At 37.0% G+C, this 20353-nt stretch overlaps 1 protein-coding gene across 6 annotated transcripts in view; it reads right to left on the bottom strand.

The window, feature by feature from the left end:
- The window catches only part of diaph2 (diaphanous-related formin 2), a 542053-nt gene that overhangs the window by 129931 nt on the left and 391769 nt on the right, over positions 1-20353 (bottom strand). The gene's annotated exons all lie outside the window — the stretch shown is intronic.

The following is a 20353-nucleotide window of genomic DNA, read 5'->3' as shown; positions in this document are numbered from 1 at the left end:
GGGGCAAGTTAAAAAAACCCAAGAGTGACTACAATGCTATTGAGGGAACCAAGTGTTAAAACAGAAAAATTTGATTTTACAAATTACAAATCATAAACCCTCCCTGAGAGCCAAAAGAAAAGAAAGAGGACACAACAGCTCTCTAAGTTATTTGCAGGCAGTCATGTCATATTCAATAACAATGTAACTAAGCCAATCCCAGACATTTTTTCCCAAGATCAACAGGAAACAATGCCACCACAAAAGAGCTCATGCAATATTCAATATACAGAAAGGGAATGTTTCTGTGAAAAAAAAAAAAGAAAATCCTCCTTTTATCTCACGGTTTAAAACCTTTTCAAAATAATATGAAAATTCTATTCAGTTTAATTCAATAATACCTTACAAATCCCAAAAGGGAAATTAAGTTTTGGTACAGCCAGCCGGTAAAGTAAGTTTTGCAGTTCAAAGTTGTTGTCCTTTTACATAGAATAAAAAAACCTCCTCACATTGCCAAACAGTATTACACACATTTCACATTTTCTTACACACGTGTGTGTATCTATCTATCTATCTATCTATCTATCTATCTATCTATCTATCTATCTATCTATCTATCTATCTATCTATCTATCTATCTATCTATCTATCTATCTATCTATCTATCTATCTATCTATCTATATCTATATATACAGGTGCTGGTCATAAAATTAGAATATCATGAAAAAGTAGATTGATTTCAGTAATTCCATTTAAAAAGTGAAACTTGTATATTATATTCATACATTACATACAAACTCATATATTTCAGATGTTTATTTTGTTTAATTTTGATGATTACAAATGACAACAAATGAAAATCTCAAATTCATCATATCAGAAAATTAGAATATTGTGAAAAGGTTCAAAATTGATGGCCCCTGGTGCCACACTCTAATCAGCTAATTAACTCAAACCACCTGCAAAAGCCTTTAAATGGTCTTTCAGTCTAGTTCTATAGGCTACACAATCATGGGGAAGACTGCTGACTTGACAGTTGTCCAAAAGACGACCATCGACACCTTGCACAAGGAGGGCAAGACACAAAAGGTCATCGCTAAAGAGGCTGGCTGTTCACAGAGCTCAGTGTCCAAGCACATTAATAGAGAGGCGAAGGGAAGGAAAAGATGTGGTCGAAAAAAGTGTACAAGCAAGAGAGATAACCGCACCCTGGAGAGGATTGTGAAACAAAACCCATTCAAAAATGTGGGGGAGATTCACAAAGAGTGGACTGCAGCTGGAGTGAGTGCTTCAAGAACCACCACACACAGACGTATGAAAGACATGGGTTTCTGCTGTCGCATTCCTTGTGTCAAGCCACTCTTGAACCACAGACAGCGTCAGAAGCGTCTTGCCTGGGCTAAAGAGAAACAGGACTGGACTGCTGGTGAGTGGTCCAAAGTCATGTTCTCTGATGAAAGTAAATTTTGCATTTCCTTTGGAAATCAAGGTCCCAGAGTCTGGAGGAAAAGAAGAGAGGCACTTCATCCACGTTGCTTGAAGTCCAGTGTAAAGTTTCCACAGTCAGTGATGGTTTGGGGTGCCATGTCATCTGCTGGTGTTGGTCCATTGTGTTTTCTGAGGTCCAGGGTCAACGCAGCCACATACCAGGAAGTTTTAGAGCACTTCATGCTTCCTGCAGCTGACCAACTTTTTGGAGATGCAGATTTCATTTTCCAACAGGACTTGGCACCTGCACACAGTGCCAAAGCTACCAGTACCTGGTTGAAGGACCATGGTATCCCTGTTCTTAATTGGCCAGCAAACTCTCCTGACCTTAACCCCATAGAAAATCTATGGGGTATTGTGAAGAAGAAGATGCAATACACCAGACCCAACAATTCAGAAGAGCTAAAAGCCACTATTAGAGCAACCTGGGCTATCATAACACCTGAGCAATGCCACAGACTGATCGACTCCATGCCACGCTGCATTGCTGCAGTAATACAGGCCAAAGGAGGCCCAACTAAATACTGAGTGCTGTACATGCTCATACTTTTCATGTTCATACTTTTCAGTTGGCCAACATTTCTATAAATCCTTTGTTTTTATTGGTCTTCAGTAATGTTCTAATTTTCTGATATGATGAATTTGAGATTTTCATTTGTTGTCATTTGTAATCATCAAAATTAAACAAAATAAACATCTGAAATATATGAGTTTGTATGTAATGTATGAATATAATATACAAGTTTCACTTTTTAAATGGAATTACTGAAATCAATCTACTTTTTCATGATATTCTAATTTTATGACCAGCACCTGTATATATGGTATATATGTTATTTTCATTACCCGACCAGAAGGCCTATGGAGGACCAACACTGCCATATTTAAAAATAAATACAGAAATAAATAAATGCTCAATAGATAAATAATAATAATACAATTAATTGCCCCCAAAATACAATAAACAAATAAATGTACGTAGAAATGAAATTATACAGTGAGACATAAATGTATATATATAGTTGACCCTCTAAGACACACCCCTTCCTAATTTGCATAATGAGGCAGAAATGCATACAGAGATGTAAAAACAACAGGCAAAACTAAATAGCATTGAAGAAATATGTAGGGTAGAAAATACAAAGGAGAACAAAACAGACAGAAATATATCATGCACATAAATAAATTCTTAAAAAAAATAAGTAATAAATAAATAAAGTTGAAGATTATAAGGGACAATAAATAAATGAGGTAAATATTACAAAAGTGAATAAATAAAGAAGCTAATTAAAAGAGATTCATACATTTATGTCTCACTGTATAATTTAATTTCTACCTACATTTATTAGTTTATTGTATTTTTGGGGGCAACTAATTGTATGCTTATTTATTTATTGAGCATTTATTTATTTATAAATATGGCAGAGTGGGTCCTCCATAAAGGTCTGTCTGTCTGTCGTCTATCTCTATCATCTATCCATCTATCTATCAACCTATCTATCTGACCATCTGTACGTCTTCCTTTCCAAGGAAAATGTGATGACTAATCTATTCGCATTACAACACTGCTATCTTGGTGTGATCAGGGGTCATTATAGTTAATAAGAGCCAACAGTGCGCCATTGTAAGGCTAAATATTGAGGTGAATTTATGGTTCTTTTTGGGCAATCTAATGCAATTTGGTATATTGTAACTACGTATCTCCCACTATTGGCTCTGCACCTAATTCTCAGTTGAATCTGTGGAAAAGATACTACAACAATAACAATGTCACACATCCAAAGCATGCCCTTAAAAAAATGCATCCAATTTAAATACAATCGAACAACCCAGTTCTTCATTAGATTACAGTCAAACATGAGTTGCATAAGTAGCTGTCAAAGTCTTGAAATAAAGAAGAAAGAGATGCAGACTGGGGAGAAAGGAATAATGGAGCCGTCTCCACTGGCAGCACAGAGGCACAGAGACTATTTTTAGCAAATTAATTTAAGTCTCTAAATAATTAACTGATAATTATCTGGCAATCAAGAGTAAGATAAAATGATCTTCCCAAGAGGTTTTTTTGTATATCATGTGGCTCAGCGGGTGGACAGAGGAGCTTTGTGAGAGTAGCCATTCAAGAAAAAAAAAAAGAAGAAGAAGAGAGGGAATGATAAAGAAACCAGAACGTGATGCAGAAAGAGAGAAAAATAATTGACAGGGAATATAGTGCAACCAGCTCACTAGAAGGCGAGTGGATTTGCAAATGATTAGTGCCTAATGAGTGACAGAATGGAGACACTGAACATGTATTTCTGTCGGGCATAAAAGACGTTTGCACCAGCTGTCTTCCATGTGCTTCCCAAAGATGTTTTTAGAAACAAACATTCATAAATATAATTATGTTCCCTGCACAAATTGTGGCAAAATTTAAGCCTTTTCTGGAATTCACTTTACAATGAATGAGGCTGTAAATCCTTAAGAACAGCCTCAGATTGTACGTTTACACCTTACAAGGGCACCATTTTCACAAAAAGATGGATTAGGATTGTAGAATAATGGCAGGAAGTTGACAAACTTTCTCCTGCTTTGTCACAATTAAATTAACTTCATTACCAGTTCATCTCCCTGCTACAAAGTCTTTCTTCTTCTTTCCCCTCTTTATCCCTCAAAGCATCACATATTTCACTTCTTCAGTCTTCCAGTGTAACAAAAAAAAAAGAAATTACATTACATATGGGCTCCATTTGCAAAGGCTGTCAAGCAAAGCACAGACATCTTTCTCTAAGGAACATACATTTCCAACGGTGCTGTCTTCACTTTAAATTGCATACATTTCCTGCATCTTCAAGGGTGTTTGAAGGACACACCAACAAAGGTGATTAGGAAGACTTAACTAGAACATGAAAAATAAATGTTTTGCAAATAACTCCTCTTTTTTGATATGAACAAAGAGGAATTATGCATTTGTACCTGAGATGTAACCTTATATGCTAGTATGCTGGGTTTTTGCAGGGCTTAAAAAGAACGCGGCAATTAGTTTGACGATGTAACGCGCTTTGGTGAAACTTAAAGCTGACAGACCTACATTGCCTCCCCACTGTGCAACCTTTTATAAAATCAATGCCAGCACTAAACACAACTCCACCCTGTGGAGCTGGTCTATGTTACAGCCTCCTTCCACTTCTTGTGTCGGGAGGAAAACACAGACAAACAGATAAATTAGAGACTCCCCTGCTGCCCTTCTCTTATCCTCTAGTCTGTCGACTATGGTGAAGTGACAACAGCTCTGCCAACATTATTCACAAAGATGAAGAAAAAAAAAATTGTGCATGTGAGACGGGAACACCTGAATTTTAAACTTCACTGTCTTTAGATAAATCTTTATTTGACACTACAGAAACGTATTCATATGTGCCAGATATTATTAGTTTTGCCATGGTTTGCTGCTGATTGGGGGACATCGTTTAGTATAGCGCACGTCCAGCAGGATCTTTAAAGTGACGTTAAAGGGGAAGAGAGGGTTGACGTAGATATTTGTTCCCCTTACTTCTTCCTAGATGCAGAACTTACTATCTGACAAAAACAACACAAAGGAAGAAAAAGGCTAAATAAATATAAGGTTTCGTTCTGTTTTGACTTTTCTTTTTTGACTATATCCCTTGAAAGGAACTTTGATAGGTTCTTGTTAGTTTTTCAGGTGTATAACTGCAGTTAAATTACTTAAATACTTTAAAATGACAAGAGACCAACAACAGCAATTGAAATTTCTACTGGCTTCATGTTGGTTGACCCCTTTTTCTACTCATAGTTCTAATTTGTAACCTACAGAGAATATGGCTCACTGCCTAGGGGGTATTATCTTCTGAAAGCCATGTGCCAATAGTAAAATACTAGCTATCACTCACTTACTGTATGCACCAGACATGTATTCTGTTGCTTATTTGCATGTACAGTGATTTTTACATGCAATAAAAATGGCCTTACACACCGATATTAGTTAGGTTAGACCTGACTTGAAATTTTGCACATTTTAAATGGTTATTTTGGTGTTTTCTGGGCTACATCTACCATTTCCAATTCAAAATAACTAGTTAAACCAGTGCTTGATAATAACACATGAAATAGTTTCTTAAAAGAAGACTTTGGATTTATCAAACCTTCAAATTCAATTCATGACTGGTAGTAAACTCAGCCATATTTTAGAGGGGGCTGTTGTGGACGAAAGACAACCATGCAAGGAAAAACTATAGGGAAATCTTTATGTGGTAGCTATAAGTCTTTAGAATTGAATGTCATACATACATTTTTTTTTTATTAATTTAATATTTATTTTATTAACCAAGATAAAATATATTAATTAAGAAATAAAAGCAATAATATTTTTTCTTATAACTGAGACTGAAATACACACTTTCAACTCTTTCTGTAAAACTTGCTTTCATTGGTTCCGCCCTGAAAGTGACAAAAGTTGACATGAGCGAACAGAATCAGGTCAAAAGCAGGTCCTATTACATAAGTTCATGCATTATGTACTACTTAAAATCATAAATTATTCTAGCAGCTGTTAAAAATAAACAGTTCCTTTTCTACTGTAAATAAAAGCAATAAGATCTTGACAAAACCAAGAACATTTTAGCAAGTACCATGAATAGTTTTCACACTGTGAGGATGTCATGGAAACCCCTGCCAAAAGCAAAATATCTCTGGGTGGTAAAAAATTAACTCTATCTCTAATTCAAATGAACTAGTACCTTGTAAGTATGAAACCCAGCGAGGGAAAAATAACTGTACCTTTTTGTTTCCTCTTATGCATTATGTGTTTGTGATTCTTCTATAGACCGACATGGTTTTTTCAAAATCCAACATTTTCCCAAAACACATAGCTTGAAAGCCCAGAAAACAGTTGTTGCTGCTTTATACTGTTTAAGTGATCTTAGATAAATGTGATTGGCAAAAATGACAACAGCATATGTTTTTGATGAAAAACGAAAACGCAGTGCTACCCTACAGTAGGTACAGTAGTTTGGCTGAGTTACCTGCTTCAGCAGCCCTATGGCAGCATCACTGCAGTCATTTGGCAGTCTGTTGCTCTAATTTGCATCAGATTACATGCCCACAGAGGCAAACTCTTCTTAATGAGAAGCATCATCCTCTGCAGGTGGCAGGAGGGAAAAACAGGAGTTGGGGACACTGAAATCATATACCTCCTCCAACTATCACTTGTCACCAGTAGATTGCCGTTCTGATTACATCCGTTTCAACTGCACAGTGTCTTTACGATAATGTTACCTCACTGTTGCAGCGTGTGAATAAATTAACTGTTATTAAGCTAATTACGGTATTAGGACTGTCAGCAGAGTGATAGGCCATGATACTTGCACTTCAAAATAAATCAGTCCTCAACGATTGTGGGTACCACATCTGCATTCCAATTGTCACTGACTGTAGTTTCTATGGAGTTGTGTCACATTGTAAGAGGTTTAAACTAGACTGGAAGCAGCCCACCTCTAATCAAAGTGGCTCGGGGCAGCCTGTGGGTAGCTGGCGGTATTGAGCAGGAGAACAATCCATATCAGTCATTAAAATGCAAATGTGTTTACCAAGTCTGGCTTTGATGCCGCTATAATAACAAGCAGTGTGGAACAATCGTGAATCAAACTTGTGTAGCGCCCTATTGAACACACGCCGACGCTATGTAATGAAACAAGAGCTGAGGTAAGAGCAGTTTCGGCAGTCAATACGAAATCCTGTCATTATCTGAGAATGTGAAACAGAGAATTAAGCAGCACAAGATGAAGCTGGCACAACTCCAAAAGCCGCATTTCAAAGCAGAGTCAGATCTGTGCCCGATTTTAGAGACTACTCCAAGTGAGAGAGATCGGTGAGGCTTCAGTGGTTCGTAAATAAACATGGGTAAAAGAGCTGCACCTGTTTATATACAACAATTCAAGGCAGCTGGAAAAACTCACAGGAATACCTCAAAAATTTTCACAATATAAAAACTTGAAAGTAGATGCATTCTGTATATTATTTTCTGATTTGAATAACTATCTGAGTGCTACAAAATCAACTATCTTCTGCAGCAGACATCAGTTTTTTAACTTTTCTACAAGACTTTAATTGATTAGAAAACACAGTATGGTAAGTACAACAAGGTCACACTGAAAATAATCTTTACTGAGTGATGAAGACTAAATATTAAATAAATATTTACTATTGAGTGTCAGTGTCATATTAAAAACAAAGCCATAAGAAAACCAGAATGTCACACGATGTGAAGGTAAAGGGGAGAAAAGTGATAGATTACATAAAAGAGTGAGCACAAGAAAGTGATAGATGAGAGAGGGTAACTAACTGGTGAGTAAGGGAGGAAGCATTTTAGTGGGTGGGCTCATCTTTTGCAAATCATCCCATCTCTGGGAAAACAGACAGCCACAGAGATGAGCATTAGTACTAATCTCAGATCTGCACCTTGAAAAGATGTCAGACTTTCATTTGCTACTTACAAGGTCTCTCTTGTGATCACCCTGAATGACAAAAGCACCAATCAGTGAGCAGATTACCATTTATTTACTGTCCTACCATATTGTAATAAATCTAACAGCAAGACTGAAATTAACTTACTTCCAGATGTGTTATTAATAGCTTTGAGTACGGGGTCTTAAAAGGGAAATGATACAATTTCAAACATTAAGTAATTGGCAATCATTAGACCGTTAAATTAAAACTAATCTCAGAAAGGATTATTATCTCTGATCAGTGTAGCATCAGGGCGAATACTTGATACCGCACCATTTCAGATCAAATCTAATAAGCTTAAAGGTAAGCATTCAAGGCTTAGTATTCATTTGTGGATAGAAAAGCCTATTCTGAACATAGTTCACTTGTAATATGATAAGAAGATATTGTTAGCGGATTAGGGTGTCCCCCTGGGATCTATTAGTGGATAAGTCCTACTCACTTTCTCATGAACCATTACCTTACTAGTTACAATCTTATCTTTTCATGCTCAAGCAATTTTCATGGATATGCACTAAGAATGCAAAACAGATGTAGAATTGGGTGTATGAACTTTACTGAGTTTTAAAAACGCTGAGCATATCAAAGGAGGATCTTTATAAAGCAGATTTCATGGACTGATGGTCATCCTTTAATATCAAATTACCGAGTAGGTAAAACATTTATTAGCTATTTTCTGAGGTACAACTTGTTTGCCTTCATAACTTTCTTTAATTGGTGATGACACTCATGGATGAAATTTTTATCTCAGAAGTCTTCAGTGTCTGTGACCGTCCAATCACAGACCAGATTCAGTGGAGCATCAGATGTTTTTAAAGTGAGCTACACAGGAGTGACAGCGGTGACAGCCAATAACACAGGAAAAGGCAGTGGGCCAATCAGGAGCTTGTGGGCGGTCTGAATTCAGGGAAGCGGGCATCAGCTCTAGCTGCGGTTTTTCGCTTTGTCCTAGTGCTCGACGAATGTCTGTGTAACATTGTTTCTGGACAGTAAATCGTACAGGGGACCAAAATGGATGACTGAAAAAGTGCAGGGGACATGCCTCCCCTGTCCCCCCAAAAAATTACGTCCATGATTGCACCGATGAAACAGAGGCTTTGGTCCACATCACCATGATAAGCTGTGGGTCAGTGATCTCTTCTTGGCTAAGACATGGAAAGGGTACTCCATGAGACTGAAAACTGATGACTGTGGAAGCCACCGGAAAAAAACAGGAATCAGTTGTACCGTGTTTGAAACATTACTTAAAGAATAAACTACTTATAGCTAATTCTGCTGCTTCTCCCAAAAAGTAAGAGTAACTCAGTTACTTCTAAATTAAAGTAACTAGTTGCTAGGAAAAAGTTCAAATCAGATCAGATGGAGTTATGGCACCAAAGTAGACCCTATTTTGGTTGGACCTGTGCAGCAATTTGGCAGCAATGCCATGAGCCAGTCATGAAAAGAGACAGAAAAAATATATAAGCTTTGGGGAAAATGCAAATTAATATCTCTAAACCAAGAGGTATTTCAGACATGTTTGCACTGTTAAGAAACACACTTAGCATTACAGGCAGTCTATGCAGTGTACTTTACTCATTCTGGGAGCTCAGGAGAACAGAAAAAAAAAAAAACATAAAATGAAATAGAAAGCCTATTTGAGTTTCAAATAACAAATGTGGAGCAACAAAGATTCTTATGAGGGACAATACTAAATGCCATGCTCCCCTTTTAATAAAGTTGAAAAAAAACTTTAATGCTTTCCCTGATATGTAGAACTTCTGTTCAATCTGATCCTGTCAGGAATATACAGTTAGAACAAAACTAGGTCAACTAAGTATTTGTGTGCCTGACTGTGTCAGTAGAAAAAATTTAAATTAAAAAAATTGTGCATAGAACTCACAATGAAAGTCTTTACACACAGTGTGACAAGAAAAAAAATGCGTTGGAGCTTTCAGAGTTGGATGCGAAAGGTGTTACCCACCCTTAACAAATGACTTATGCCTTGGTTAACATGCTTTTAAACAGAATATATCAGACGGTAAGTAAATGCAAAACATACTTTTTAGAATGATAATTAATTAAGGGAAATAAATAAACAAAAAACAACGTTGAACACCTACTTGTGCCACTAACATTAGCAAATATTATGCTCAAGTGTTTGCATTAAATAGAAATGAGTGTTTTATGTCACCTTGGAAGAATATCCTTTTAATGTACTCTTTATTGTACAATTATTTTAACCATGTTGCATTGCAGGGTATTTAAACATACATGGCCTCTCTATTGCTGTGCCCTCGCAAATTAATTGGATCTAAATCCAAACTTTGATTAGGCATTGACAAAACCATCAAATTTTTTTTCCTTTTTAGCCTTTCAGTGTGGATCTGCTAGTATACGGATCAATCAAGTGCATCTCAGGTCGCAAAGTGATATTTGAACGTCCTCCTTCTGGAAAAATCTCTGAAGATTACACCCATCATGTTTTATGTTGCTCTTTTCTTTCTGAACTGACTTATAATTTTAGCATAAACGTTGGTAGGTGTTCCCCTAATTCTATCGATCTTGCAGTGATCAGGCTTGGATGTGGCTGTAGAAATTGATCTAATCTTTTCACGAAATGCATCTAATTGCAGTTAAGGCATGATTTAACAAGGCTTTTTAACTTAATTACTGAAATCATCCATTCAAAGCAGCTTTTCTCACTGACTCAGGCCATCTTTCCTGATCAGAAATGTTTACAAAAAGACTGAAATATAATCTATAATGGGCAGATACCAGCCATCTTCAGGCTTTAAGTCTTCTACTTTCTTTTTTTATTCTCAGGCTATATAATGTGCCACAGAAATGATGACGGTTTCGCCTAAGGAGTTAAAAAAAATCCGCTGACAAAGTGAACAGTGTTCCTGCCAAGAGCCTTTACAGAGAGATGGGTGAAATTCAATCCTCCTCTTTTTGCCAACTGTTAGAAATCTATTAGAGGCCAATAAGGATTTTGAGCGAAAGAGTTTTGAGACATTTGGGGTCAGCCTTTGAGGTTAATTGTGGAGTCCTCTGCCTGGTCATTGAAGGGATCACTGTGTGAAACCAATCCTAAAGGCAGGGAATGGACAGTGAGTGTGGATGGCATTCACAAGATTAGAACAGCTGATGGAAAGGGCAAGGGGAATCAAAGTGAGGAGCAGAGGAGGGAAACATGAACCCACAGACCTCAAATCAACACTTTCACAAAGCTGCTGATGTTAAGTGGATTTAGGCATACTCTAAATGTCCGTAAGAGTGGTTGTGTTTAGCCAACAAGCCCACTGAGACTGACTTGGAAGTACAGGGTGTAATTTAACCTTTGCATGGATACACAAGAATAGCAATGTTTGAACAGAAATACATCTCCTAACTACCCATTTGCCAGTACAAGGTGAAATTACTAAACTACATAGAGGACAATCACCAGTAGCCACCCTCTACCCTCACTGAAGTAATTAACGAGAATCTGCTGAACACAGGAGACAGAGTGATTAAAGTCCAGCTTAAACGCATCCGGAAAAAGGTGAAGAACTTCAACTCAACAGCAAAATAGACACTCCTGGACTGTTTATTTTCCTCTGATGAAGGTTAAATTAAAAGACAATGGCGGGGGGTGGGTGGCCATATCGGGACGTGTTGCAAAAAGACATAGTCCTCCTTTGGGCATCGCTCCACATCTCTCTAGCCACATCCATGCCAGGCCCAGTTCACAACTTGTTCTATATATGTGATGCGCAAGCAGACAACACTCTCTCTCTTGCGTATACATAAATTCATGGCGGCACTTTCCCCTCAGACACACACATACACAATGTCCCTCATCACCTTGCTCAAAGATGAATGAGTTTGCCGCTGTCCTCAATCATTTTAATCACTTCAGTGGAAAATGCCTCATTCCCAGCTATCATCCTGCATACCCTGGCAGCTATCTCATGAGTACACATTCCTGCTCTCCCCTCAGCTGCCATCTAACGTGCACGCAGAAACACCACCAGCGTTATTCGCTGATACTACACACTGCTATCATACCAGAGTTTTTTGTTTATCAACAATAACAAGATGCCTCATGATAATTGCCCTCAGCACTAAAAATATTTACCTATCAACCTTTGTATGTAATCACACATAAACTCTGAAAAATACTGCATTATGCAAAAGGTCTTAAACACTCAAATTAAATCCAAATCTTTCAAACCTGTCTGGCACAAATATTCAGCTAAGCAGGTGTACTTATCTGAGACAAACAAAGCAGCTGTTAAAATTCATTTGTGGATTCATCAATTTACACATTGTTAACTTTGATACCACTCAAGAGAACAAGCAGCACCAATAAAACAGTTGTATGTTTATAGCAGTGACATTTTAATTCAGGGCTAATGGTTAATAATAACATGACGTACAGTTCCTTGCTAAAGCATTATCTATGTGAACTTTTTCACAAAAGAACCACACATCTGTACACATTTTATCAGAATTGTATTTAATAGATAAAAATAAAATAGTCTGTCTGTAACCTGGGATAAAATATGTATTTATGCTTTGAAAACATCACCAAAAAAACATGTGTAAGTACTGATCCCCCTTTAGATAAATAAAATCCACTGTTGCCAATTGCCTTTGTAAGACGCACAACATTAATGTGCAGTCTAAATGTCTGTATCAAACAAACAGCTTTGTGAAGACCTGGTACCATACCAAATCAGCTAAAAAAAGAGGGGGGGGGGGGGGGGGGGGCGGGGGGTTTGGAATATACCGATATGAACATTTGAGCCAATACCAGTTTCCAATAATGCTGAAATTGTGGTTGATTTTACTGGGTTGGTAGAGAGAACAAACAATGCTGACTTGGTCTAGTTTGTTGAGAGTTCAAATTTCAGACAGGATAACACAGATTGAAATGAACAATAGTCCTTCATGAGCAGATGGATACTTTGTAGACATTTTAGTTGCTATTAACATACAAAAGTTTAAACTGAACTTTAAACATAATGTAAATTCATTACATTATTCACTCTCTGTATTTGACCCACCCCCATGGGGAGCAGTGGGCTGCCATTGCATGGCACCCGGGGAGCAGTGTGGGGTTAAGAATCTTGCACAGGAGCACAGACTGGAGGCTCTGGGGGGTTGAACTGGGTACTTGCAACCTTCTCAAAGCAAAAGTGCACTGCTCTAACCACTAGGCCAACACTCCCCAATCAACAAGTACATTTAAAATAAAATAAAGGGGAAATGTCTTGCATCTCAGAATCTTTTCCATAAACTGCAATGTTGTCCTACCCCTCTCTTTATCCACACCACTATCAGGATTTTTCTATAAACAAACTTGGCTTTAACTAGACAAAGTATTTCTGCGGCCTTGATTTCCTTTTTGTAAAAAATAGCTGTTACTTAATCTGGTTATTAATGTGTATAGATGTAACAAATACTTTTTGAGAAATGAGGGATTAGAAATAACAGACATAGTATCTAAATGTTGGAAGTACAAGGAGGAAGGTCCTTAGAAAACTAAATTCTCAAAGCCATCCCATGTAGAAGTCAACCCACCGGACACGCGCAGGAAAAGGTCCTTAGTGATTCTAAACACACAGCCCTAACTCTCTCTCTATATATGTGGTATGTCATGTTAAATTGGCCCTGCCAAAGTAAGACAAAAGTTTTAACATGACATCTAAAATAGACACAGTGTAGAGGTTAAAAAACAGGGAAAAGTGCATTTCAGAAAAGAATTACATAATAGTCTGCTTTGTTTGTGCTTGACTAGACTTCCAACGGGAAACAAAAATGTACTTCCATCATTTTTACACCATCCAGATCACTACATGAAACAACACCCTAATAAGCATAAGGTCAGTAATCCTTATTAGATTTTATTTGATACATTCAAGATTAGATTTTAAAGATAACTATTTGTGCTGGAAGCTCCAGGGAAGCTGAACATTGACCCAAGTGTTGCAAAGATTACAGTATGGGTATTTTTTCTAGGAATTATGGTGCTAGAGAAGATTGGGTTATTTACATGAAAAAAAAACAACAACAAAAAAAAATCTATCTTATCTTATTTAGATTACTAAAGGGGAATAAAATACAACCCAATGTTGGCAGTGGACATTACGTTCTAAAGAGGAATTACCAGTGGTTACCCATTCAGAAGCTACTCTGCATTCTATACACAATATTCAACAGATAGTTATTTCACAAAACACATCACTTTATTATAATTGCACTCTCACAAATCAATCTTTTTTTTTTTTTATTAATTTAAGACAAACCATGGAGTTACACCATTAATTGTTGAGGACTATAGATACCAGTACAAATCTACCAGGTTTCCATGTGAAATCAGCAAGAGACTAAGTGCTTTGACCAATATAAAGGAGAAAGGGTTTGCTCTGATTAACACCAGATGGTTAAATCGGAGTCAAGAAACTTGTTTGTAGCAGGAAGAACGACCTGCTGGTTGCTGGTCTGATCACATTACAAGCCTGAGGAGTTTCCCATGCCTGGGATGTTTGTGTTTATCCTTCTGCCAGAGCAAGCTGTGACCATGTTGAAGTCTTCAAAAACAACACCCAAAAGAAGGGGATATTTGCTAACATAGGTCTTCACAGCACCAAACTACCAAAGGTTTTTAACCTTTTCAAACCAGAGGTCAACCAGCAGCTCCAGTGGATGGTTTCAAATCTCTTGAATGAGGCATCCTGATAGAAAACTGTGAAGAAGTCAGGTGGGAAAAATCAGCGGTACCATAAGAACTGCTTTGGTGGCCCTCTGCAGCTCCTCCACTGTTAACATGAGATATTTGCTTCTGTGATTAATATTCTCTTTATCTTCTGCATTATTTTAGGTGTACGTTCAGTGTTTTTTTGTTTGTTTTTTTTTGTTTTCCAGCAATAATACTTAGTGATTTGTGAGAGATGACAACCTACTGATCACTATTGTGTGTTAGCACTCTGGTTCTCTTTGAGGTAGGCTTTGTTTTGCCCCAAACAAGACATATAAATGAGGAAGAAACTGCTTTGAGAAAGGTGTCTGTGAAGGGTTGAAGTGTATGCATGAGGAAATTCAAGGTCTGCCTGACAGAGGCCAAGGAGGAGTACAAAAGGGAAAGAAAATATAAGCTGCAGAACAACAAGATAAGGGAGTTCTGGGCTGATATGAAAACTATCTCAGGGTGATATAATACAACTACACAAAGGGGAGGGAGCCTGTGAAAGCACAACAGCTCAACCCTTTTGATTAACAGGCTTGACAGCCAAGCTATATCAGTTTGTGGTTGCGAGTCGAGCACCACATTCGAAAAACTACTCAACCCACACACACCTATTCTCTAACTCCAAATACACGCTATTACCAAAGACACAGGTGAGCTGCATGCCTAAATAGGCTTTGACACAGGGATACAGATGGCCTGGGCAGGGTTTGTCCAAGGATGTTAGAGGCCCAGTAGATGGGGAAGTAATTGAAGCACATACAAAGCAGTGGTGGAGAGTAAGACCCTGAATAAACTGCAGGTTACTCCAAACAATACCCAGAAATCATCTGCACAACATGGCCACCAGGCAAAGGATGTTTTTGTTTACTTTTTTTTTGTCTGAGAATTTTGCCCCAATCTTTTAACAAAAAGTGGCTCTAACTTTCCTCCCTGCGGTTTAAAGGCTCTGTAACTCCTTTTAGCTCTTTTAGATGGAGACAAATCAATAGATGAGTCACTCCACTGCAAATTTGCAAGAATGCTATATGTCAATGTGAATGTTTGTTCAAATTAAATACAACTATTTGTTTTAATATTGCAGTGCATGTAAATAGTTGTTATGCAGCTAATGAACACCTTGAATGGAAATAAATAAAATGTGTAACTCAGCTGCTACATTTAACTACTACACTTGCAATGAATATGTACCATACTGATGTACACTAGAATCTTTGTGCAAGGACTTTGCATGTGTGGGGTTCTCTCTAGGTACTCCAACTTTCCCTCACAGTACTAAAAGTTAGTTAGGAGTAAAACTGTACTGAGACTGAGATTATTCCCGGTAAGGTGTATTGTATCATTTCCTGCTTTCATTGGTGCAGAGCTGCATTGTGTAGTACTGAGATCCTCACCATTTGAGCCTAATTCTCATTTCTGTGATATCCCTGAGGTTACTCTTACTGAAACATTTTCTACTGCTGCACTTTTCTAAAAGACAGTCTTTGTGTTCACACAGTTTTATTAGTGGTGGTAAGAGGAAAGAAGCTTAGCAGTAGCTTTAGCTCTACTATGGCTTCCTTCTCGGTCTCCCCTGATGCTGTTCCTTCTCTGTTTAAATCTCCTGCTCTCTGTAAAATGTTCAGGTATTTATAACCCTTCATTAGCAATGATGGGGTGTGTAATAACTGTAGATTTTTTGTAGTTTTGGAGTCAAGGGTTTTAGAGATGGAGTCAAGGCTCTGGGTTATTTAACAACTGGGAATTAGAGTAGGCCCAGAAGCTCACTGCACTGAGCCACTGAGAATTGGTTTACGGACATGTAGTGATTCTCCATCAGTTCCTGAGCAGCTGTCCTAGATCCCTGCCCACTAGTCACCACCAACCTGTCTCCTCATTCTACCTGATTCACCTGTTCAACGACTAAACTGCTTAGAAGCTGATTCTGGTAATTGGCAATCCATTGTAAAAAAAAACATGGCATTAGAGACACCAGGGACCATCGTGAGATGTTTGCCAGACCAAGAACAGGCAACATGAAATGCTAAATAAAACTGCTGGCTAAGAGTTAAACTAAATACAGTAAGTTTATCATTATGCAGTTATTTTCTCTGGCCCCTTCCCTGATCTTAAATTTCTTCTTTTGAATTCAGACAAAACAACATTTTGGACAAGAGTCTTTGATAAAGACGCTCAATAATTATTCACTCCATCTGATTGGCATTAAAATGGCCAAGATAAGATTTATTTTCACATAGAAAACTTATTTCCTTCTTTCATCCATGGAATTTGACAAATTTAGAAATATCTTAATTGATGTTGCCAGCATTCTAATGAAAATAAAAGATAGATCATATTTCTCCTATCTTTGCTTACCTTTATTTGCTTTCCATTATATTCAGAATATCATTTAGTTTTCTCCGTCACACTTGCAAATCACAAATAACCAGCTCTATCTTATATCAGAGATCAGATTGCTCCTCATGTTTCTAACAGAGCACCTCACTCTCAATTCGCAACAATACTACTGGTTCCAAGAATAAGTAAAAGTTAAATAGGAGACACATCATAGTGTCTCTTCTGTGGAACCAACTACAGTACAAGTTTTTATCAGGAAGGTTTTTAGGAGTGTGTTTAATAAAGCTTATTATTAGAGTGGCTCAGGTTACTATTTCCATAGTTCTGCTGCTATAGGCTTAGGCTGCTGGAGGACACAGAGGCCTTATTTTATAATTCTGCTTCATTCTACTATTTTTTTTTCTACTCTTCTGCATTGTCAGTTAGCAAATTCACCTGCTGGTGATGACCCCATTGGACATTTTTAGATACAACGTTGACCCAACCATCTACTAGGAAATTGTACTGCCTTTCATGCATTCCTGGCTTTTTTTTTTTTACTCATTCAATGTAATATTTTAATTTTCTAATAAATAAAATTCTAGGGGTTATCATTACTGTAGCTTCAAGTCATAAAAAGAAACTATTGAAATATATCACTCTGCATATAATGAACCAATACTTTGTGTCATTAGAACTTTCATCAGAACTAGATTATTGAAATGAATTATATATTCAATGATATCCAAATTAAAGGAGATACCTCTATATTTCAATATAGTGTTTCAAAATAAAGGTATCTGAGCTTACCTTGCTCACACAGTTTGGGAAAAGTCAGTGCAGAAACCTCATGCATCTTACACCTGATGTATGATCCATTAGAAATGAGCCTCTAGACCACATTCAGTCCACAAAGTGAATGGGAACTGCAGTCAGTCATTCAAATTTCTCCATTATTCTCCATCTTTTGACATTGTGTTACAACTTGCCCTGAGAAACAATATAAAAACCTTGCCAACCAGTGTTCAATCACAATTATGGGAGCCATGATCTGCTCTGCTGAACTGCAGAGTTTCTCTCACCATGTTTCTAACACAAAAAGGTACATATCCAGGAGGTTTATGGTTTGAGAAAATACACATCGGTACAGTGCGAAAAAAATAAAAAAACCTTTCACTGTTGAGCTGTGAGGGTGCAAACCAGCACACCTCTTTGGTATTGCTTATTTGTACCTTCAGCTTTAAGTAACTTTTATAAATTTACAATAGCTCTTATCTTGTCCATATCCATCTCATATCCCTTTTAACTTTAGATTTTTACAAGACAAAACTACAACCTTGAAGCTTAAAGCCTCTTTATGTGACAGACAGAAAACCCAGAAATACAGAAATCTGTACATGCTGTAGAGTCCAACACTTAAAAAGATATGTTAGTTTTTTTTAAGCCATTCTCAGTCAGCACTTTGAAGAATCTCTTTTTGCAGAAATAATAGCCAGAAATCCTTTAAGGGAATATCTCCACCATCCTTTGCACACAGAGAAGCAATTCATTGGGTATTATTCAGAAAACATCTCAAGATTAACTAAAAAAAAAAACAGGTGTAAAAAAACAAATTTTAAAGCAGGTTTTAAAACAGATCCATGTCTCTGTATCAATCGATACACAGAATCTAGCTTTCTCCTCTTCTATATTTCTATATCCGCTAGGGCAAGGCAAGACAAAAAAAAAGGAACCATTATGTTTAACTGAAACCACATGGTATGTTGGGCTGTATGGTGAGGGTTTTTGTCCTGTTATTGGGGTGAACCTTTGCCCAAGTTTCAAGACATTTGATTTTACTTTATTTTTACCCTGCATTTAGTAAAACCAGTTTTCCCATTAAAATTGAAACCCACCACTCAGGATCATGCTACCACTATTATTTTTGAGAGCTAAACCAGTAGTTCCAATTTTTGTCTTATCTGATCAAAAGGCAACTCTTCCATAATTAGCAGGTTTGTTGATTGGAAAGATACGTCTAATCAACATTGTTTTTTTGTTTTTTTCATATTTTAAATTGAATCTCTAAAGCTCCCCCAGAGAAAGGCCAAAAGGGTCTGTTGTCTGATTTTTGATTAATTTGCTCCTTGCCAAGCCTGCAGCTTAGTTGGATATGTGTCAGTTTTTCTTTTTACTTGCATAATGAATTGACGGCTATTCAAGGCTATAAATAACTAACTGAGATAGTTACACCGAGCTGGACTCTTATACCTTAATTAGGTAAGATCTGAGGGCAGTTGAGTTCTTTAGGTTAAACTGAGGGGTGATAGAGTAAAAGCTGAAAACAAACCAATGTGCCAAATTTCATTGTTGTTTAAAAAAAATACAAATCCTTATTTCATTTAAATAGAAAACAAATCAATGAAGCAGGTAATTGCAATGTGGCAAAGAATAAGAAAGTGTCCGTACAGTCACTATTTTGATATATATCTTTAAAGTAGGGATAGGCAGACCTGTGCTTTAACTTGAATTACATTTCTGACATCATTCTTGCTGTATTAAAAAAAGCCCACTTGATGATTCTAAGGCAGAAGACCATTTTAAGGCAAAGAGCGAAATATGGAAACACAGAATCATAACGCAGCTGTTATGATTCCAATGTCATCCAATGACATTTCTCATCAAACTAAAATAGCATATCAAAAGATTTGTTATTGCTAAATATAATGGCTGTATACCACTGCAGTTAACTATTATGTTGTTTTTCATGTACAGCAATTTGAATTGTCTTGCCATTGAAATATCCCATATAATGAACTTGCCTTGCTTTATATCTGTGAGAGTGCAAAATGGGAGTTTCTACAAAGATACCACAGTGTTAAGGCATATCCATCTGTTACAAATGGTATAACAGGAAACTTTAATGAATTATTCTCATTGGCGCTTTGCTGTCAGTCAACTACTAGAGTAAAACAGTGGATTCAATTATACTTTAGAAAAAGAGCCAACACTTTGTAGAAATCGTGCCATTTGGTTAAACATTCATTTAGAAATCTAGGTAAACACAGACAGATGTTCAACGTTTTTATGTGAAAAGAGAAGAAAAAAAGCATTTCATTTGAATCACTGTAACTTGATGAGATATAAAAGAAAAATGAAAATTTTCAACAAGAAAAATAAATTAATTTTTTTTGCAGATATTCACCAATGACAAACAAAGACGATTCTATAAACTACTGGTAATCAGGCAGTTCTTGTGTTGGCTCTAATTAGATTAGGCATGCTTAATTTTATTCTTGGCCCCACTGGCACGTGGAAGAGGTGGTATAAAAATAAAAACTCCCTGTATAAGTCTTTTGAAAGTATTTTTGTAA

This window comes from Cyprinodon tularosa, unplaced genomic scaffold, assembly GCF_016077235.1.
Source record: "Cyprinodon tularosa strain WSP-4 unplaced genomic scaffold, ASM1607723v1 ctg17, whole genome shotgun sequence".
Taxonomy (NCBI): Eukaryota; Metazoa; Chordata; class Actinopteri; order Cyprinodontiformes; family Cyprinodontidae; genus Cyprinodon; species Cyprinodon tularosa.
This window is presented reverse-complemented; position numbering and strand designations above follow the sequence as displayed.